The sequence below is a fragment of the Dendrobates tinctorius genome, unplaced genomic scaffold (genome assembly GCF_039654945.1).
Source record: "Dendrobates tinctorius isolate UK_male_01 unplaced genomic scaffold, ASM3965494v1 ptg000036l, whole genome shotgun sequence".
Taxonomy (NCBI): domain Eukaryota; kingdom Metazoa; phylum Chordata; class Amphibia; order Anura; family Dendrobatidae; genus Dendrobates; species Dendrobates tinctorius.
In genome coordinates this window covers 27,535,206-27,558,874 of record NW_027361704.1, presented here as the reverse complement: position 1 = coordinate 27,558,874, position 23,669 = coordinate 27,535,206, and positions in this window count along the sequence as shown.

Sequence of the window (23,669 nt, the reverse complement as noted above, 5' to 3'; positions counted from 1 at the left end):
CTACTTACCTGTCAGACGAGGCGATCCTGACGTCCTCCCGCCCGCGTCCACGCGTCGCTCGTCTCCACAGCAGGAAGCGCCGCAGGAAGCTGACGACGAGAAACGGTCCAGGACGATCTCGCGCGATCAGCGATAACCAGCGGGGGAGCCGGTCCGAGGTAAGTATCACACATAGTGATATCGCTAGCAATATCGCTATAACGTCACAAAAATCAGTGACGTTATAGCGATATTGCTAGCGATATCGCTTAGTGTGACAGGCCCTTAAGGGTAGGGTAAGAAATATAAAGTGATTTTAGGCAAAACCTGTGGAGAGATCAGGTCCAGCCCCAATCATTATATAGGGTTAAGCTGGTTTCACACTTGAATATTTTGCAATCCATGTTAAAATGGCTGCACACGGATCCATTTTGTCTCCTTTGACTTTCAGTGGTGACAGATGGGACTGTGCATCCAGTTGTCACCGTTTTCCCACAGATCCGTGTGTCTGCATATTTTATCAGAAGCACAAAAATGCAACTTGTTGCAGTATTGTATCATCTGAAAAACACACAGGCACAGGGAGACGCACGGATCCGCGGCTACACGTCTGGAATTAAAATGGAGCTCTATGGAGCACGGATCCAGGACAACACGGATCCATGTGCTTCCGTGTGCAGGAATCCGTTTTGAGGCACTGAGCATGCTCGGAAGCAAGGGATGTGCTGTACGGGAAGTTGATGACACTGTAAGGGACCAGTCTGCAGACATAATATAGACTATGTCCGCATGCTGCTCTGTCATACAGTGATCTTTCCCGCCTCACTAGAAGGGCTTGTGCCCTATGTTACAGTGTGGTAATGATAATAAAATGTATTGGGAGCATGTCTATAACATGGGGGCACCTGGTTAGGGGCTGCACGAGTGGGGCTGCGCTCACACTAGTGCTGTGGTAAGGTGCGTTGTGAAGCGTAGCAATCCTGATGCATCCTGGTCCAGATTACATCCCTATACTTAACATAAGGGTCTAAGAAGTAAGGTTTCTCCTTGCGGAGAGTGACATGCCAGCTGTGGCTTGTCAAGGTAAGGAGACTTATTCGCCGTGCAATGCTCCTCTGGGAAAATAATATGCAAATTGCCTCTTCAGAAAGAAAGAGGACTTTTACTCTACAGCGCCACCTATTGGTATAGGATCGCTACTACCAATAGGTGGCGCTGTAGAGTAAAAGTCCTCTTTCTTTCTGAAGAGGCAATTTGCATATACTTAACATAGGGACTCACGGACCTGTGTTTGTATCAGGATCAAGATGCATCATGTGCACCAACACATGTCACAGCACTTACTAATTCACAAAGGACATTGACAAAAAAATGCCACAACACATGTTAAGACTACAACCGAGGAGCAGGGGCCTGGTCACAAGAGCTGACAATCTGAGGAAACAGCAATGCTGAATAACAGTCTACACTGCGTCACTAGATCCTTATACAGGAGTATAATGAGGCCTCACTGTACAGGAGAGACCGGAGCGAGGAGCCGGGGCCTGGTCACAAGAGCTGACAATCTGAGGAGACAGTAATGCTGAATAAGGCCGGGGTCACACTGGCGAGGAATACGGTCGAGTGAGAGGCGCTAAAAGCACGCATTAGACACGGACCAATGATTCTCTATGGGGTCCCTCGCACCAGCCGTATATTTCTCATCCGTATTCTACGGTCTGTGCCAATCGCAGCATGCTGCAATAGTCAGCGTACTACGCCCGTAATACGCCAATGCAAGTCTATGGGTGCGCAAAAAATACGGATTACACACGGATCACACATGTGACCTGCGAGAAATACGCACCCGGTTCTTTTAGCAAAGCCGGCAATTCAGTGCACTCTACAGTAAACTCACACTGACAGGTTTAATAAAGAAACGAAAGAATAGATATAGACACATAGAATACATATATATATATAGATATATACAGTATATATATATATATATATTATATATATACACGCATTCTATGTGTCTATATCTATTCTTTCATTTCTTTATTAAAACTGTAATGGGTCTCCATTATATGTCCATTTTGCAAGCCTGCGAGAAAATCTCGCCATACGGATTACATACGGATGCAGACATGCACAAAATACGCGACCACACCTTGATTACGGATGACATACGGAGCACTATTTAGGGGTCTGTCATCCGTATTACGCATGTAAAATACTGACCGTATTTTGCGTCGGTTAGTGTGACCCCAGCCTTACAGTCTACTCTGCGTCACTAGATTTCTTACACAGGGGTATAATGTGGCCCCACTGTACAGGAGAGAGAGGAGCGAGGAGCCGGGGCCTGATCACAAGAGCTGACAATCTGAGGAGACAGCAATGCTGGATAACAGTCTACACTGCGTCACTAGATCCTTATACAGGTGTATAATGAGGCCTCACTGTACAGGAGAGAGCGGAGCGAGGAGCCGGGGCCTGATCACAAGAGCTGACAATCTGAGGAAACAGTAATGCTGAATAAGGCCGGGGTCACACTGGCGAGGAATACGGCCGAGTGAGAGGCGCTAAAAGCACACATTAGACACGGACCAATGATTCTCTATGGGGTCCCTCGCACCAGCCGTATATTTCTCATCCGTATTCTACGGTCCGTGCCAATCGCAGCATGCTATGCTGCGATTGTCAGCGTACTACGCCCGTAATACGCCAGTGCAAGTCTATGGGTGCGCAAAAAATACGGATTACACACGGATCACACATGTGACCTGCGAGAAATACGCATCCGGTGTCATTTAGCAAAGCCGGCAATTCAGTGCGCTATACAGTAAACTCACACTGACAGGTTTAATAAAGAAACGAAAGAATAGATATATACACATAGAATACATATATATATATATATATATATATATATATACACGCATTCTATGTGTCTATATCTATTCTTTCATTTCTTTATTAAAACTGTCATGGGGCTCCATTATATGTCCATTTTGCAAGCCTAGGAGAAAATCTCGCCATACGGATGCCATACGGATTACATACGGATGCTTACATGCACAAAATACGCGACCACACCTTGATTACGGATGACATACGGAGCACTATTTAGGGGTCTGTCATCCGTATTACGCATGTAAAATACTGACCGTATTTTGCGTTGGTTAGTTTGACCCCGGCCTTACAGTCTACTCTGTGTCACTAGATTTCTTATACAGGGGTATAATGAGGCCTCACTGTACAGGAGAGACCGGAGCGAGAAGCAGGGGCCTGATCACAAGAGCTGACAATCTGAGGAAACAGCAATGCTCAATAACAGTCTACACTGCGTGACTAGATCCTTATACAGGAGTATAATGAGGCCTCACTGTACAGGAGAGACCGGAGCGAGAAGCAGGGGCCTGATCACAAGAGCTGACAATCTGAGGAAGCAGCAATGCTGAATAACAGTCTACACTGCGTGACTAGATCCTTATACAGGAGTATAATGAGGCCTCACTGTACAGGAGAGACCGGAGCAAGAAGCAGGGGCCTGATCACAAGAGCTGACAATCTGAGGAAACAGCAATGCTCAATAACAGTCTACACTGCGTGACTAGATCCTTATACAGGAGTATAATGAGGCCTCACTGTACAGGAGAGACCGGAGCGAGAAGCAGGGGCCTGATCACAAGAGCTGACAATCTGAGGAAGCAGCAATGCTGAATAACAGTCTACACTGCGTCACTAGATCCTTATACAGGAGTATAATGAGGCCTCACTGTACAGGAGAGACCGGAGCGAGAAGCAGGGGCCTGATCACAAGAGCTGACAATCTGAGGAAACAGCAATGCTCAATAACAGTCTACACTGCGTGACTAGATCCTTATACAGGAGTATAATGAGGCCTCACTGTACAGGAGAGACCGGAGCGAGAAGCAGGGGCCTGATCACAAGAGCTGACAATCTGAGGAAACAGCAATGCTCAATAACAGTCTACACTGCGTCACTAGATCCTTATACAGGGGTATAATGAGGCCTCACTGTACAGGAGAGACCGGAGCGAGAAGCAGGGGCCTGATCACAAGAGCTGACAATCTGAGGAAACAGCAATGCTCAATAACAGTCTACACTGCGTGACTAGATCCTTATACAGGAGTATAATGAGGCCTCACTGTACAGGAGAGACCGGAGCAAGGAGCAGGGGCCTGATCACAAGAGCTGACAATCTGAGGAAGCAGCAATGCTGAATAACAGTCTACACTGCGTCACTAGATCCTTATACAGGGGTATAATGAGGCCTCACTTTACAGGCAAAGACCTAGAACGATGACTGTGGAAAACGGATTTCTATTTAAAAAAAGAGCCGTTTAAAGAGCCAAAAGAGCCGACTCTTTATGGTGAGCGGAGCCGAATGAGCCGGATCACCAAAAAGAGCCGAACTTCCCATCACACTGAGCAGACTCGCGTCGGCTTCTGGTATTCGTCACCTTGACTTCTCCCCTTTAACACTACCTACCAATCAGAAACGCAGTGAGTGCCGCCGCCCTTCCCAAGGGGACGCTGAGGTACGGGAGCCTCACTGCAGGGGTATAGGCTCGGTTTGTGTGAGGGCACCATGTCGGCCTGGTGTCATGTCACTCTAGACTGTGGGAAGTGGGCTCTGCTATGAATCTGAGGTGGGAAAGGTGCCCAGAAATAAGCTTCACTTACACCTCCCTGTCATCACTAGTACCAGCAAGCAGTGTAATATTACCAGCAGCGTAGTTACCGGGGAGGGGCCCCGCGCTCTGAGTGGTCCCACCCGTATTCAGGCTGGGTTCACACGTAGCGGAACTCTCGCGAGAATTACGGAATTCCATTCTGTGGGAAAATCACATTTTAAATTCCCGCAGGAAAACTAGCATTTTGCAAGTGTAATTAGCTTGCAGAATTGCCGGCGTTTTCCAAGTGATCTGTAGCATCGCTTGGAGAACTGATTGACGGGTTGGTCACACTCGTCAAACATAGTGTTTGACGAGTGTGACCAACTTTTTACTATTGAGGCTGCCTATGCGGCATCAGTATTAAAAGATAGGATGTAAAAAATAATAATAAAAAAAAATATATTGTTATTCTCACCTTCCGATGTCCCCCGCAGCCTTCCCGCCTCTCTCCACGCTCCCGGTCCCAGTAATCCTTTGCGACAATTACCGCGATGACGTCTGTTCTCGCGGGATCGCGACGTTGCGCGAATGACCACGAGACTTCGCGATCCCGCGAGAACTGACGTCATCGCTAGCAAAGGCTTACTGGGACCGGGAGCGTGGAGAGAGGCGGGAAGGCTGCGCGGGACGTCGGAGGGTGAGAATAACAATATTTTTTACTTTAAATTCTATTTTTTACAGGGATATGGTACCCAAAGCCCGGAGGACAGTCTCCTCTCCTCCGGACCGTGGGTACCATCCGCAATTGTTCTGCTTACTTTTCGCATGGTGTGCACAGCCACATGCGGGAAGTAAGCAGAACAATGCATTCCTATGGGTGCGGGATTGCCGCAATTCCGCGATATTAATGAGCATGCTGCGTTTTTTACCGCGAAGCGATTCCGCCGTGGTAAAAACCGCAGCATTAGCACAGCATTGCGGATTCCCATAGGAATGTATGGGATGCTTATTTTTCGCGGCAAAATCGCGCGGTTAAAACCGCTGTGGAAACGCGAAAAAAAGCCACGTGTGAACTCAGCCTTACGCTACTGTAAACTGTATCTGCGGCAGAGCAGGGAGAGTCGATCATCTCCCTGCTCTCTGCCGCTATGTTCTCTTTTCTCGGCCACAGTGATAGGACCTGTGATGAGGTCACAGGAGGGGAGGAGTCGAGGTCACATGATCAGGCGCCTCAGTGTATGCAGGACTCTGCTGTGCTGGTTGTCATGGTGCGCTGGATGAAGGGAAGTTTATGTGTGGGGTCAGGAGGGATTTACAGTGTGGGTGTAGCAGAGCCGTGTGTGTACGAGGTGTACGGAGCAGAGCCGTGTGTGTACGAGGTGTACGGAGCGGAGCCGCGTGTGTACGAGGTGTACAGAGCGGAGCCGCGTGTGTACGAGGTGTACAGAGCGGAGCCGCGTGGGTACGAGGTGTACGGAGCGGAGCTGCGTGTGTGCGAGGTGTAAAGAGCGTAGCCGCAGGTGTACGAGATGTACGGAGCGGAGCCGCGTGTGTACGAGGTGTACGGAGCAGAGTCGTGTGTGTACGGAGCAGAGCCACATGTGTACGAGGTGTACGGAGCGGAAACACATGTGTACGAGGTGTACGGCGCGGAGCCACATGTGTACGAGGTGTATGGAGCAGAGCCGCATGTGTACGAGGTGTACGGAGCGGAGTCGCGTGTGTACGAGGTGTACGGAGCGGAGCCGCGTGTGTACGAGGTGTGCGGATCGGAGCCGCGTGTGTACAAGGTGTACAGAGCGGAACTGAGTGTGTAAGAGGTGTATGGAGCAAAGCCGCATGTGCACAAGGTTTACGGAGTGGAGCCATGTGTGTACAAGGTGTACAGAGCGTGGCTGCGTGTGTACAAGGTGTATGGAGCAGAGCCGCATGTGTACGAGGTCTACTGAGTGAAGCCATGTGTGTACTGAGTGGAGCCGTGTGTGTGCGAGGTGTACAGAGCGGAGCCGTGTGTGTACAAGACATAGAAAGCGGAACAGTGTGTGTATCAGGTGTGCGGAGCTATGCGTGTACAAGGTGTATGGTGGGGAGCATTCATAACCCCTAACCGTCTCGATCATCTGCCCCGGTCGGGAGCTTTTCCTGCGGACACAGGAGTACACGGCAGAGCCCCGAGGAGGTACTTTAAAACTCGCACGTGACGTTCCACCGGAAGTGACGTGCTGGAAGCTGACCGGAAATGAGGTAATTTCGGGAGGAGATTGTGACGGAACCATGGAGGCACTTCTTTCTTTCTCTCTCTCTTTTCTTTCTCTCTTTTCTTTCTTTCCCCTCTTCCTTTCTCTCTCTCTGTTCTTTCTTTCGCTCTGTTCTTTCTTTCTTTTCCCCTCTTTCTTTCTCTCTGATCTTTTTTTCTCTCTCTAATCTTTCTTTCTCTCTCTCTGGTCTTTCTCTCTCTCTGTTCTTTTTTACTTTCTCTCTGTTCTTTCTTACTTTCTCTCTGTTCTTTCTTTCTCTTTGTTTTTTCTTTCTATTTGTTTTTTCTTTCTCTCTGTTCTTTCTTTCTTTCTATATAATGTAGCCCCCTTCATATGGTATAATACAGCCCCCCCAAAGAATATAATGTAGCCCCCCTCATAGGGTATCATGCTGCTCCCCCTCATACGGGGTATCATACTACCCCCCTCATACGGGGTATCATGCTGCCCCCCATCATACGGGGTATCATGCTGCCCCCCATCATACGGGGTATATCATGCTGCCCCCTCATGCGGGGTATATCATGCTGCCCCCTCATACGGGTATCATGCTGTCCCCTCCCATACAGGGTATCATAATCATGCAACCAGGACTCACTATATAAATTTTTTAAAAAAACTATACTCGCCTCCCCACCTCGCTCCCACGCTGATTTCGGCGGCGGCTCTTCTCTGATGTCAGGAGCTGTGCTACAGTCAGACCGACACACAGCGGGGACACGATGAAGTGACGTCATTGCGCACCCGCTGTGTGTCAGAGGAAGAGGGTAATGATGGGAGAGGGAGCATCATGTGACACTCTCTCTTCCATAATTGCGGCGCGCACTGGGGGCCCGCGCTGACGCCGCAATAATGGAATATATATATATTATATAGATTATTTTTGGCAACAGCACGGTCATCTGCTGAGGTTCTCTGTTTAGGGGCCCACTCAGATGTTTCGCCCCCCCCACCGAACCAAAACCCTAGCTACGCCTCTGATTTAGAGAATTAAAGCAAATAGGTAGTGATGAGGCATTAAATAAATACAGTAGATTAAATAAATTCTTTAAAAAGAAAATCAAGGCAGCAAAGATTGAGATAGAGACACTCATTGCCAGAGAAAGTAAAAATAATCCCAAAATATTCTTATATTCTACAAAATATATATTCTACAAAAATAGTAAGAAACTAAAAAATGATAGTGTTGGCCCCCTTAAAAATAGTCTGGGTGAAATGGTGGATGAGGATGAGGAAAAAGCCAATATGCTAAATGACCTTTTTTCAACAGTATTTACACAAGAAAATCCCATGACGGATAACATGATCAGGGATAAAAAATTCTCCATTAAATGTCACCTGCTTAACCCAGCAGGAAGTACGGCAGCGTCTAAAAATCACTAAAATTGACAAATCCCCGTGCCCGGATGGGATACACCCCCTGAGTACTGCAGGAATTAAGTACAGTCATAGATAGACCATTATTTTTAATCTTTAAAGGGGTTGTCCGGGCTTTTCACATAATCTCAGTGCATATCTGGGCTGCAGAATGGTGAAAATAAGTAATTTACCTTCTGTCACCAGTTTGCAGGGTTTTCTAGATATCACTCTCTTTCTTCTGATCAGAACGTCCAAGGGGGGGTGTTCTGGCATTGAAATGAGAACTGGTCGTTTCCTCCTACTCTACTAAAAATCTGCCCTCTATAGCAACAACCCCACCCTCCATAGCAACAGGCCCTCCCCGTCCACATGAACAAGCCTGTTAGGTGTCGGATTCCTGCGGCTACACAGAAGGAGTCCAGAGCCTCACATACTGCTTCAGCAAGTTACTCCTGAGGCTAAGTCCCTCTGCCGCTCCTCTGCGCATGCTCATGAGACGATCTCCCATTGGAGGTCGGGAGTCACGTGCTCAGGTCCTTCTTCTGATCTGATTGGTCCATCTCAGAGATCTGGAAGGTCCCAGCAGCGCACGGCTATAAAAGGGCCGCATGGCCGTTCGGCCATGCGCTAGTATAGACTTTACTTGCTAGATGTGTGAATGGTGATGGATGTATGATTCTGGTGACTGACTGATTATGATTCCCCTCCCTCTGATATTACGCATGTGGATAGGGAACTAGAGAGATAGTCAGCGCCAGTTAGTGGCAAGCCATAGGCCACTGTGCACACCGCACCTCTACACTAGCGTCTGATCGTGTCACGTCTCACGGCACTATCGTATAGCGGCTGAGGTTACCGCTGTGCTGCAGTCAGCAGCACTTACCGGCGTCCACGGTAGCGACGCCACATGCACGGTAGGTCTAGACGGACACCGACCTCAGCCTTGGGTCCGTGTCCTGTGACCGTATACCACCCATGCAGTTTAGCTGAGACCTGTGAGGCTAGCAGGCTCTGCGTTTATGTTTAAGTTTATGTTACAGCGCCTCTGTGAACTAACAGAGTCCGCTCAGCGCACATCGGGTGGCGTTTAACCCGTGCGCGTTATACCGCCATATAGCGCGTCTGTCATTACTCAGCAGCAAATAAAAGAAACAAAACAGGGCGGATCCAGTGTGTGAAACCTTTAAAACACAATTGTAATGGTGAGGCAAGGAGAGACTCACCTGATAGGGTTGTGAAACTTCAGTCACAACACCTACAAACGCATGAAACAGCTGCTGCAGTCTGCACAGGGTCCAAAGACTTGTAAGTGAAGATGGATTTAAGGTGCACTGATACACTGCGCTGCTGTAGGTATAATTCAAGGAACTTTTTTGGTGCCTACGCGTTTCCTGAGCTGTCCCAGCTCACTTCATCATCGATGCCCTGCCCTGCACCTTAAAGCCATCTTCAATTACTCAGCAACAGTGATATCACCTTCTGCACGGCGGACCCCGAGCGGCGAACGCACTTATTTATTTAGTGCGTTCTGCCGTCCCTAACATTATACTAGCGCCAGGGTCTGGCTAATAATGGCAGACATGCAGCAGCTTCAGCGGTACATTCAGCAGCTGGAGGGCAGGTTCGCTACTGTCGAGAGTGCCGCCTCCGCTGCAAAGTTTACTGAGGCTGCTGCTCAGGCAGTCGCAGAGGCTGTCTCATGTGTGTCCACGTCCACACCTGCAAGAACAGTTACCCGCCTCCCGTTGCCCGATAAATTTTGTGGTGATAGCGCCTCCTGTAGGGGTTTCGTGAGCCAGTGCTCTATTCAGCTTGAGTTACTGGCCGCATGTTTCCCTACAGAACGGGCTAAGGTGGGGTTCCTCGTTTCCCTTCTGTTGGACAGGGCGTCGGAGTGGGCCATGCCACTGTGGGAACGTGGTGACCCAGAAGTTCGGACCGCTGCTCAGTTCTTAACATCTCTAAAGCAGGTCTTTTTGGGCCCACGGGTCACTCATGATACCTCTCTCCAGTTACTTGCGCTTACGTAGGGAACTCAGTCGGTCAGTCAGTATGCCGTTCGTTTCCGGACACTGGCTTCCGAGCTCGAGTGGCCTGATAGAGCACTCATCCCTGTGTTCTGGAGAGGGTTGGCTGAGCATGTCAAAGATGCCTTATCCACCAGGGAGGTTCCCATCAGCCTGGAAGAGTTGATAGAGATCTCCACCCATATAGACCTCCGTTTTACGGAGCACGGGCTGGAGCGTACTCAATCCAGACAGACGTTTAGGTTGACTCCTGGCTTCTCCGAATTGCTGGAGCCTCCTGATCCCATGGACCATGGAGGTTTTACCTCCTGAACCCATGGACGTGTCCCGTACCGGTCCGAAACCACGTCCGGCACAGGGTCCCACTTGCTGCTACCTGTGTCGACAGTCGGACCACCTGGCTAATAGGTGTCTGCAGCGGTCGAAAAAACGTTCACCTCCGGTGCCAGTTCGTGGAGATCTACCTAATATGAAAACGTTCTCCTCCAAACCAGTATTCCGAGGGACGTTAGATAGCGGGGCTTCCTCCTGGGAGGTAGAGGTCACAGTGGACTCTGGGGCAGAGGGAAACTTTATGTCCTCAGTCTTTGCCCAAAAGCACGCCATTCCACTGGTGCCAATTCCTCACCCCGTGACCGTTAGGGTGGTAAACGGATCTACCTTACCGTCTCAGGTTACGCACCAGACAGCACCCCTGGGGTTCTCAATCTCCCCGTCTCATCGCGAGACGTTGTCCCTGCTCATGATGCCTAAGGGCATCGACCAGGTGCTTCTCGGACTCCCCTGGTTACGTTGCCATTTTCCCCATATTGAGTGGTCCTCGGGGAGTATACTGGGCTGGAGCAAGGACTGTGTGGAAAGGTGCATGGGGGGAAGTGTTCAAGTAGCCTCTGTGGAGGTGCCCGCCGATCATTACGCACCCCTCACTGGGAATCTGAAGTTCATGGCTCCTGTCCTTGAACCAGTGCCGCTGAGCAAAACCTTTGTTCCGCCTCACCTGCGGTCCAAGGTTCTCGCGTGGGCACACGCGTCCAGGGTAGGTGGTCACTTTGGTTACAAGTGTACAACAAAACTCCTAGCTAGCTCTTATTGGTGGCCGCACAGGGCTCAGGACACGAAAAAATATATTCAGGCATGCGCCTCCTGTGCTCGGAGTAGATCCTCTAAACAGAGGTCGGCTGGGTTATGGTGTCCATTGCCGGTGGCAGACCAGGCAATGGAGGTCCGCGACAGTCTGGGTCGCACCCCGCATGTCACTCAAATCTCTGTAATGAGAATGAAGACGCCCGCCGACACACTTCGGCGCCCCACTCCAACTCCGGCTCCTGGCGACTTAGCCATCCCCGACGCCCTCCACGTGCCTTCTCTCGGACCAATTCACATTTCCCGGTTTTTCAAGTCATCTGCCGGGGCATCAGGCTGGTCTGCGGACGAGCCTGCGGCCTACGCCTCTGTGGGTCATAAGGTAGTACGTGGCAAAAAATTTTGCCAGGGGGGGCCCTAGGAGGGGGGGTAATGTTAGGCGTTGGATTCCTGCGGATACACAGCAGGAGTCCAGAGCCTCACATACTGCTTTGCTGCAAGTTACTCCTGAGGCTAAGTCCCTCTGCCGCTCCTCTGAGTATGCTCATGAGACGATCTCCCATTGGAGGTCGGGAGTCACGTGCTCAGGTCCTTCTTCTGATCTGATTGGTCCATCTCAGAGATCTGGAAGGTCCCAGCAGCGCACGGCTATAAAAGGGCCGCATGGCCGTTCAGCCATGCGCTAGTATAGACTTTACTTGCTAGATGTGTGAATGTTGATGGATGTATGATTCTGGTGACTGACTTATTATGATTCCCCTCCCTCTGATATTATGCATTTGGATAGGGAACTAGAGAGAGAGTCAGCGCCAGTCAGTGGCAAGCCATAGGCCACTGTGCACACCGCACCTCTACACTAGCGTCCGATCATGTCACTTCTCACGGCACTATCGTATAGCGGCTGAGGTTACCGCTGCGCTGCAGTCAGCAGCACTTACCGGCGTCCACGGTAGCGATGCCACACGCACGGTAGGTCTAGACGGACACCGACCTCAGCCTTGGGTCCATGTCCTGTGACCGTATACCGCCCATGCAGTTTAGCTGAGACCTGTGAGGCTAACAGGCTCGGCGTTGTCGTAGTTGCTTTCTGTTCTAACCAAGCGTCAGATACAGTTGTGGCTAAAAGTATTGACGCACCTGCAATTCTGTCAGATAATACTCAGTTTCTTCCTGAAAATGATTGCAAACACAAATTCTTTGGTATTATTATCTTCATTTAATTTGTCTTAAATGAAAAAACACAAAAGAGAATGAAGCAAAAAGCAAAACATTGATTATTTCACACAAAACTCCAAAAATGGGCCAGACAAAAGTATTGGCACCCTCAGCATAATACTTGGTTGCACAACCTTTAGCCAAAATAACTGCGACTAACCGCTTCCGGTAACCATCAATGAGTTTCTTACAATGCTCTGCTGGAATTTTAGACCATTCTTCTTTGGCAAACTGCTCCAGGTCCCTGATATTTGAAGGGTGCTTTCTCCAAACTGCCATTTTTAGATCTCTCCACAGGTGTTCTATGGGATTCAGGTCTGGACTCATTGCTGGCCACCTTAGAAGTCTCCAGTGCTTTCTCTCAAACCATTTTCTAGTGCTTTTTGAAGTGTATTTTGGGTCATTGTCCTGCTGGAAGACCCATGACCTCTGAGAGAGACCTGTTATGAATGAGTCACCGAGGAGGAAAAAACAAAAAGCAAGCTAAGCCCAGAAAACCAGAGAGGTTGGTAACTAGCGGATTGCAGACCCCTGATCCTATCCACAACAACTAGCAGTAGCCGTGGAGCGTGCCTACGGTGATCCTAGACGCCTCGTCACGGCCGGAGAACTAAATAAGCCTAAAGAAAGAAAGGGAAAATCTAAACTGCCCCAGAGCAGACCCCAAAGCAATAAACAGCCCCCAACATGTATTGTCGGTGAAACAAGATGAAAACACAGACACAGGTAGAAAGATAGGCTGAGCAAACTAGAAAGGACAGGAAAGAAAAGCTGCTGTCTGCAATCACGCAAAAAACCCTGCCAAAAAGAATGTCCAACACGTCTGATAGAAAAAGGCCCTGAAGTCGCTAGACTTCAAATCACTATATCAGCACTCAGGTATATTCTGAAGACAGAGCAAAAGAGATCAACAGATCAGAGACAAAATGCAGATTCAGCCCAGTCCCAGCCAGGGCTGGCTGAACACAAAAACTAAGTAAACCAGACAAAAACTCATATGAACAATAGCAGAGAAAAATTAGCTTTAGGAAGGCAGGAACCAAACTGGAAACCAGGAGCCAGAGTTAGGAAAAATCGCCAGCAAGAAACTAGGGAGTCGGCTGCCTTAAATCCAATCAGAAACTCCTGATGTCCAATCGCAGTCCTCCTCCTCAGGTGGCCAGTCTCTGCCATTTAGGTCAGCTTCATTACCTCCCTTCACCAACAGAGAGAGTCCAGATAGAGAACTCACTACTCCTCTGTCAGCACAGCCAGCTCCATAACCCTCACCAGAAGCCAGCGGCAAACCCGAAAATGAGCTCACAACAGTACCCCCCCCTTGAGGTGGGGTCACCGAACCCTCATCCACACCACCGGGCCGATCAGGATGGGCCTGATGAAAAGCACGAACCAATCTATTGGCATGAATATCAAAGGCAGAGACCCAAGAATTGTCCTCCTGGTCATAACCCTTCTACTTGACCAAATACTGGAGTCTCCGTCTAGCCAGACGAGAATCCAGTATTTTCTCTACCTCATATTCCACATTACCTTCAACCAATACAGGCTCAGGAGGTGCAGCCATAGGAACTACTGGCTCAACATATCTCTTCAACAGCGACTTATGAAACACGTTATGGATCTTAAACGTAACAGGAAGAGCCAATCGAAAAGAAACCGGATTAAGAATCTCCAAAATCTTGTAAGGTCCAATAAATCTTGGCTTGAACTTTGGAGAAGCCACCTTCATAGAAATATTCTTTGATGACAACCAAACCATATCACCCACTTTAAACCGGGGACCAATGGTCCTATGCCGGTTAGAAAACCGCTGGGCCTTTTCCTGGGAGAGAGACAACTTATCCACTACTTGGTCCCAAATCTGCTGCATTCTCTCTACCATAGTGTCAACAACTGGGCAGGCTGAAGATTCCACTTGCCCTGAAGAAAATCGAGGATGAAACCCAAAAGTTACAGAAAAAGGGCGACATCAAGGTTGCAGAACTATCTCTATTATTTAAAGCGAATTCGGCCAAGGGCAAAAATGAAACCCAATCATCCTGATCAGCAGATATAAAACATCTCAAATAGGACTCCAAAGTCTGGTTTGTTCTCTCCGTCTGCCCATTGGTCTGAGGGTGAAACGCAGAGAAGGACAACTGAATTCCCAGCTTGGAACAAAAGGCTTTCCAGAATCTGGAAACAAACTGAACTCCTCTGTCCGATACAATGTTCTCAGGAATCCCATGCAACCGAACCACCTGTAGGGAGTCGGCTGCCTTAAATCCAATCAGAAACTCCTGATGTCCAATCGCAGTCCTCCTCCTCAGGTGGCCGGTCTCTGCCATTTAGATCAACTTCATTACCTCCCTTCACCAACAGAGGGAGTCCAGATAGAGAACTCACAACTCCTCTGTCAGCATAGCCAGCTCCATAACCCTCACCAGAAGCCAGAGGCAAACCCGAAAATGAGCTCACAACAGAGACCCAGCTTTCTCACACTGGGCCCTACATTATGCTGCAAAATTTGGTGGTAGTATTCATACTTCATAATGCCATGCACACGTTCAAGCAGTCCAGTGCCAGAGGCAGCAAAGCAACCCCCAAAACATCAGGGAACCTCCGCCATGTTTGACTGTAGGGACTGTGTTCTTTACTTTGAATGCCTCTTTTTTTCTCCTGTAAACTCTATGTTGATTCCTTTGCCCAAAAAGCTCTACTTTTCTCTCATCTGACCAGAGAACATTCTTCCAAAATGTTTTAGGCTCTTTCAGGTAAGTTTTGGCAAACTCCAGCCTGGATTTTTTATGTCTCGGGGTAAGAAGTGGGGTCTTCCTGGGTCTCCTACCATACAGTCCCTTTTTATTGAGACGCCGACGGATAGTACGGGTTGACACTGTTGTACCCTCGGACTGCAGGGCAGCTTGAACTTGTTTGGATGTTAGTCGAGGTTCTTTATCCAACATCCGCACAATCTTGCATTGAAATCTCTTGTCAATTTTCTTTTCCGTCCACATCTAGGGAGGTTAGCCACAGTGCCATGGGCTTTAAACTTCTTGATGACACTGCGCACGGTAGACACAGGAACATTCAGGTCTTTGGAGATGGACTTATAGCCTTGAGATTGCTCATGCTTCCTCACAATTTGGTTTCTCAAGTCCTCAGACAGTTCTTTGGTCTTCTTTCTTTTCTCCATGCTCAATGTGGTACACACAAGGACACAGGACAGAGGTTGAGTCAACTTTAATCCATGTCGACTGGCTGCAGGTGTGATTTAGTGATTGCCAACACCTGTTTAGTGCCACAGGTAAGTTACAGGTGCTGTTAATTACACAAATTAGAGAAGCATCACATGATTTTTCGAACAGTGCCAATACTTTTGTCCACCCTCTTTTTTATGTTTGGTGTGGAATTATATCCAATTTGGCTTTAGGACAATTCTTTTTGTGCTTTTTCATTTAAGACAAATTAAATGAAGATAATAATAACAAAGAATTTGTGTTTACAATCATTTTCAGGAAGAAACTGAGTATTATCTGACAGAATTGCAGGGGTGTCAATACTTTTGGCCACAACTGTATGCCAGATCACCAGTGAGGCTGGATTAGGAGTTTTCGCCCTTAATTCACAAGCGCTTGGAGACAAAGAGACTCAACACACACGAGCCATGGTCAAATCACTTTATCTGATGTAATGAAATACAAGGCATTCTTTTATACCATTTTCAACAATATGTAATTCGATGGAGCTCATGTGGCCCCCACCATCACCTTCAGGGTTATACCATGTTTACAATGTACCCAGAACATGTTGTTACTGACTATTGAGAACAAATATGATAACAAGTATAGTTTCCTTGAAAACAGAGACTAATAGTCTACATAAGAATAATTCTAGCAATAATAGGCAAAAGGCAATTGAAGTCTTAAATGCAATTAAAGGGATATAAAAGCAAACCATTAAATCTTCTCTATATAAATTTCCCCCTTTTGTAAATGGAATAACCTTTGCCACAGGGTCAGCTGATGTCCACAAAGGAGCTACTGTCTCATGGGTCTAGCACCCATAAGGGGGCTTCCTACCTGCTTCGCCCATCCACCCTCAGTGTGGACACTCACTTTCTCCATCAGCAATGGCTATCTGGGGTCTATAATACACTACAGAAGGTTCAGCCTTAGATTCTTTTTTTATGCATACATTATTCAGTAGCTTAAGTAATACATATATTAGCGCTTTTACGGCTACATAAAACAATAAGCAAAACAACAAAATTTGCATACAAGTCTGTACAATGCCAAAAATCCATCCTGCAAGGCCATTAAACCAATTTGCTGGATTTAGGAAAGAGAATGTGTTACCTCACCAGGAGTCTCTGTTTGCAGTGTGTTGTTTTAACCATTGATCTCTAAGTTCACCTATTTTGTCTATACTGGCCCTGATCTGGAGATTGCCAGCAGGGTCGATATAATTACAACAGTACCAATTCTCTGACACATACTACTGAATATTTTATTTGTTATCCCCATTTCTTCTAGATGCAGCCTGCCATTTGGACGGGGCTTATTGTCTGCAGCCCTTCTATACAAAGTATGATTTGGAACTGCTGCTGTGTCTATTTTACTATGAGGAACTATGAAAGTGGCAGGTGTTAGTTTGGCAAGAGTGCAAACCCCTCTTATGTCTGGGCTCACCCACCTGTAGGCACGATGTCCGCAAACCAATAGTACTCCTTCGGGGAGAACACAAACGTGACCAGGGGTCTGTATACATTGGTATAAACTCAAAAGTCCTGACATCGGCTTATGGGCACACCAAGTATTATTCATTTGTTTTCCCCTTATACCAGATGTACATTTACCCCTTTCTTTCCTTATTATTTTACCCGTAGGTGCTTTACAGCCTTCAGCACCATCCTGGTACACCGTCTCATTAACTTGTGTTTTTTACCACGAGTGTATATACGGAAGCAATTATTGTCCTCACACAGGTATTTGCTCCAGTGTGTTGAAGACTGAACCACAGTCCATCATTGGGAATGGGGTCTGAGTGAGGGATTTCGGTCCTCCTCCTGGCGACCATATTTCCAACATCTGAATCATATTCCCGCCACCACATTTGTACTTTAGGCCTCATTATATTAAACTGAAACCAGGGATTAGCGGCCCATCCGATTATAGCCAATGAGGCAGATATATCACGGGGCACATCTTTTCCCCAAATCCGAGATTGAGTCCAAGTCTCATTATGTATGTGTTAGGCGTCGGATTCCTGCAGCTGCACACCAGGAATCCAGAGCCATACATCCAGCGGTCTCCCATTCCTTTCCGACCGCTCAGGGACCTGCACAGTAATCTCAGCGATCCAGGCGTCCTGCTCAGACCAGCTCTCTGGGTCTGGATGTTGCTGCCACCTCTGGACCAGCAATGTTAGCGCAACCTGCTGTACAGGAAACCACTCCAGAGGCTAAGTCCTCTCTCCGCGCTACTGAGCATGCCCACGAGACGATCTCTCAGGTCCTTGTCCTGATCTGATTGGCCCATCTCAGAGGTCTGAAAGGTCCCAGAAGCGCATGGCTATAAAAGGCCCGCATGGCCGCTCGGCCATGCACTAGTATAGACTATACTTGCTATGTGTGAATGGTGATGAATGTATGATTCTGGTGACTGACTCATTTGAAACCCCTTCCCTCTGATATTACGCATGTGGTTAGGGAATTAGAGTTATAGTCAGCGCCAGTCAGTGGCAAGCCTTACGCCACAGTGCATACCGCACCGCTACACTAGTGTCCGATAGTGTTATGCCTCACGGCACTGTCGTACAGCGGCAGTAGTTACCGCCGCTCTGCAGTTAGCACTTATCGGTGTCCGCGGTAGCAACGCCGCACGCACGGTAGGTCAAGACGGACACCGACCTCTGCCTTGGGCCGTGTCCTGTGACCGTATACCGTGTGTGCAAGCCAGCTGAGACCTGTGAAGCTAACAGGCTCGGCTTTATGCTTTACTTATACTAAATAATAATAATAATAAATTTTATTTTTATAGCGCCGACATATTCCGCAGCACTTTACATTTCAGAGGGGATTTGTGCAGACAATAGACATTACAGCATAACAATAATCACATACAGTAGATTATAACAAATATCAAGAGGAAAGAGGGCCCTGCTCGCAAGCTTACAGTCTATGAGGAAAGAGGTAGACACGAAAGGTGGGTGGTAACAGTTGCCCTGATTATATGGACCAGCTATAATGTTAAGTGTGTAACAGTACAAACACAGAGGACTAATGGATGCATAAAGCATGTGGGAACATGATGCGGGAAATCTGGTTATGGTAAAACTTTTGGCTGTGCCACACAGGGATAGATTAGGTTAATGTGTTGAGGTGATAGGCCAGTCTGAATAAATGCGTTTTCAGGGCACGCTTAAAATTGTGGGGATTGGGGACTAATCGCATTGACCTGGGAAGTGCATTCCAAAGAATTGGCGCGGCACGTGTAAAGTCTTGGAGACGGGAGTGGGAGGTTCTGACTATTGAGGATGCTAACCTCAGGTCATCAGCAGAACGGAGGGCGCGGGTAGGGTGGTATACTGAAACAAGGGAGGAGATGTAAGGTGGTGCTGAGCTATGGAGGGCTTTGTGGGTGAGGGTAATAAGTTTATACTGAATTCTGGAGTGGATGGGTAGCCAGTGTAATGACTGGCACAAGGTAGAGGCATCGGTGTAACGATTGGTGAGGAATATGATCCTGGCTGCAGCATTCAAGACAGATTGGAGAGGGGAGAGTTTGGTAAGAGGGAGACCGATTAGAAGAGAGTTACAATAGTCGAGACGAGAATGAATAAGAGAAACAGTAAGAGTTTTTGCAGAGTCAAAAGTAAGAAAAGGTCGAATTCTAGGAATGTTTTTGAGGTGCAGATGACAAGAGCGAGCCAGTGATCGAATGTGGGGGGCAAAGGAAGGCTCGGAATCAAGTATGACCCCAAGACAGCGGGCCTGTTGCTGGGGAGTAATAGTGGAACCACACACAGAAATGGCAATGTCAGGTATAGGTACATTAGTAGAGGGAGGAAACACCAGGAGATCAGTCTTTGACAGGTTCAGTTTCAGATATAGTGAGGACATGATATTAGACACAGCGTTTAGACCATCGCCGGTGTTTTCTAGAAAGGCTGGCATGATGTCAGGAGAAGAAGCGTATAATTGGGTGTCATCAGCATAGAGATGGTACTGGAAACCAAATCTACTGATTGTTTGACCAATAGGGGCAGTGTGCAAGGAGAAGAGGAGGGGGCCTAGAACCGATCCTTGAGGGACCCCAACAGTAAGGGGAAGGTGAGAGGAGAAGGAACCGGCAAAAGATACAGTAAAGGAGCGGTCGGAGAGATAGGAGGAGAACCATCAGAGAACAGTGTCCTTGAGGCCAATGGAACGGAGCATAGTGAGGAGGAGCTGATGAGCCACAGTGTCGAATGCTGCAGAGAGATCCAAGAGAATTAGCATGGAGTAATGACCATTTGATTTAGCTGTTAGCAGATCATTAGAGATTTTAGTGAGGGCAGTTTTAGTGGAGTGTAAAGAGCGGAAACCGGATTGGAGAGGGTCGAGAACAGAGTTTTCTGAGAGATTGCGGATAAGACGGGAGTGGACCAGGCGTTCCAGGAGTTAAGAGATGAAGGGAAGATTAGAGACAGGTCTATAGTTAGCGGCACAGTTTTGGTCGAGGGATGGTTTTTTAAGTAGTGGATGTATGATGGCATGCTTAAATGAGGAGGGAAAAATACCAGAAGAGAGAGAGAGAGGTTAGCAGGTGGTGAGAGGGGAAGAGCAATGGGGATGTTGAAATCTCCCATGATGAGGGTAGGGATGTCACAGGAGAGAAAATGTGGAAGCCAAGTGGCAAAATGATCCAGGAACTGATGGGAGGGGCCGGGAGGACGATATACCACCGCCACTCGCATGGAGAAGGGGGTGTAGAGTCTGACGGCATGGACCTCAAAAGAAGGGAAGACTAGTGAGGGTAGTTGAGGGATAACCTGAAATGTACATTTTGGTGATAGGAGAAGACCAACGCCTCCACCTGCTCTATTGTCTGATCTTGGGGTATGAGTGAAGTGTAGTCCACCATATGAAAGAGCAGCAGCAGCGGTAGTGTCTGACTGCTGGATCCAGGTTTCAGTAAGAGCCAGGAGGTTAAGAGAATTAGAAAGGAAGAAGTCATGGATGAAGGAGAGTTTGTTACACACTGAGCGAGAATTCCAAAGTGCACAATTAAGAGAGACAGATGGCATGCAGGGTATATTAATAAGATTAGAGGGGTTTCTGAGTGTAGCAGTCGGGGGGTTTGACTTTCTATAACATGGGGGACCAGGGTTGGGAGCAATGTCTCCTGTGACTAGGAGAAGGAGGATAGAAAGGGTGAGCAGATGGTAAAGTGATTTGTGAGAGCGTCTCTGATGTTGAATGGTGGGACTGACTGGGTGTGTGCAATTTAACAATGTGAAAAGAGCGTGAGTGCTATACATAGGAGAGGAAAGGAGTGAGGGGCCGATATGGATGGAGTGTAGAGAGTTAATGCCAGGGTGGTGGATGTGTGTAAATGCAGCCGCCAGGATATAAGTTATACAAATGCATATGGTATATATTTGATGTGCTCCAAATGCACAGGGAGTAGATATATATAAATGTCTTGCCTGTCTCCAAAAGCGCCTCTGTGAGTATAACAGAGTCTGCTCTGCGCACCTCGGGTGACGTTTAACCCGAGCGCAGTATACCGCCTTAGAGCGAGTCTGCCATTACTCTGCAGCGGTTGTTACACCTACTGCACAGTGGACCCCGGGCGGCGAACGCACTTCCTATTATTTATATTTAGTGCGTTCTGCCGTCCCTAACAGTATGCAGTGTGGGGATAATACCTCCCATGGCTCCAGAGGTAAGGCTAAGTACGGCATAGTCCTCGCAGATACTGGGCTGTGTGTACAGATCCAACAGTCTTTCGGTTTCTGTCCTTCCATGTCCTTTATAAGAAGAGCATGATGCCGAATAAGTTTGTTGTCCCAGTCAACATTTAAGAGTTTATCCTGTGTCTCTGTAGAGTGCAGTAATCCTGTCACTGCCAGCAAGGTGATGAGGAGTACAGTCATTCTACTGGTGAAAGGACCTTCTTGCAGTGACTGGCGTGGATCCAGGTGGGCTTTTCCTCAAGTTTTACTGAGGTGGATGTGGTCAGCTGGACTTGGAAAGGGCCGTTAAATCATGGGTCCAGGCTCCTTCTCACGTGTCTGCGTATAACCACCCAATCACCTGGATTCAGCTGATGCACATCTGCACTGGCATTAGGATCTGGAATGGATGAGAACACATGTTTATGCACCACATTAAGTCTTTCCTGCAAGGCCTGGACATAGGCTGTCATAGAACCGTGTTGCATTTGTAGCACCTGTGGGAAGTACAGAACAGTCTTTGGTGCATTACCAAACAGGACTTCAAAAGGGAGACAAGCCTGTCTTTCTATTTGGAGTGTGTCTGACTGGAAAGAGTGCAAGAGGCAAGCACTCTATCCAGCTCTTTCCTGTGTCTGCCATGGCCTTTTGAATTTTCAGTTTAATGCTAAGTGCACACGTACCGGAACTCTCGCGGAAATTACCGCGAGAATTCCGGAATTCCATTCCGCGGGAAAATCGCATTTTAAATTCCCCCGATTTTCCCGCGGAAAAACTAGCATTTTGCAAGCGTATTTAGCTTGCAAAATGCTAGCGTTTTCCAAGCGATCTGTAGCATCGCTTGGAGAACTGATTGACAGGTTGGTCACACTCGTCAAACATAGTGTTTGACAAGTGTGACCAACTTTTTACTACTGAGGCCGCCTATGCAGCATCAGTAGTAAAAGATAGAATTAAAAAAAAAAAAAAAAATGGTGTTATTCTTACCTTCCGACGTCCCGCGCATCCGTTCCCAGTAATCCTTTGCGAAAATGCCCGCAATGACGTCAATTCTTGCGGGATCGCGATGTCTCGCGGTTATTCGCGATGACGTCGCGCGAATGACCGCGAGACTTCGCGATCCTGCGAGAACGGACGTCATCGCAGGCATTTTCGCAAAGGCTTACTGGGACCGGGAGCGTGGAGAGAGGCGGGAATGCTGCGCGGGACGCCGGAATGTAAGAATAACAATATTTTTTATTTTAAATTCTATTTTTTACAGGGATATGGTACCCAAAGCCCGGAGGACAGTCTCCTCTCCTCCGGACCGTGGGTACCATCCGCAATTGTTCTGCTTACTTTCCGCAAGGTGTGCACAGCCACATGCGGGAAGTAAGCGGAACAATGCATTCCTATGGGTGCGGGATCGCCGCGATTCCGCAAATTAATGAGCATGCTGCGTTTTTTACCGCGAAGCGATTCCGCCGCGGTAAAAACCGCAGCATTAGCACAGCATTGCGGAATCCCATAGGAATGCATGGGATGCTTATTTATCGCGTTTTCACGGCAAAATCGCGCGGTTATAACCGCCGCGGAAACGCGAAAAAAACGCCACGTGTGAACTCAGCCTAAGTGTCCCATTTAGTCTTTCCACCTTCCCACTACTTTGTGGCCTATATGGTGTATGAAATGCTTTCTGTACACCCAGGGCCTGCATGACTTCCCTCATTATTTCTCCCATGAAGTGTGTACCCCTAACACTTTCTATGGTTTCTAGGGACACCATACCTGCAGATCAGTTCTTTCATCAGTTTGTCTGCAATTGATTTAGCATTTGCACATTTTGCCATATAGGCTTCCGGCCAACCAGAGAAGAGATCTACACATACTAGGACATTTGCATACACTCCTACCTTGGTAGCTGTATGTCTTTAATCTGCAGTCTCTGAAATGGGTAGAGAGGCCTAGGTGTCGCTTTCTTAGGGACTTTTACTGTTTTACCTGGGTTGTGAAGTGCACAGATGAGGCATGATTGTACAAGTTTCGCGGCTGCATAACTGCAGCCAGGAGCAATCCAGAAGGCATCCACCATGGCACACATGTGACTTTTTGAGGTGTGATCGGGAACAGGGACTTCGGTAGGCACAACTTATCCTTATTCTCCCATACTCTGTTTGAGTTCAGCTCAGCTCCCAGTCTCCCCCGGTGTACCTTCTCTGTTTGGG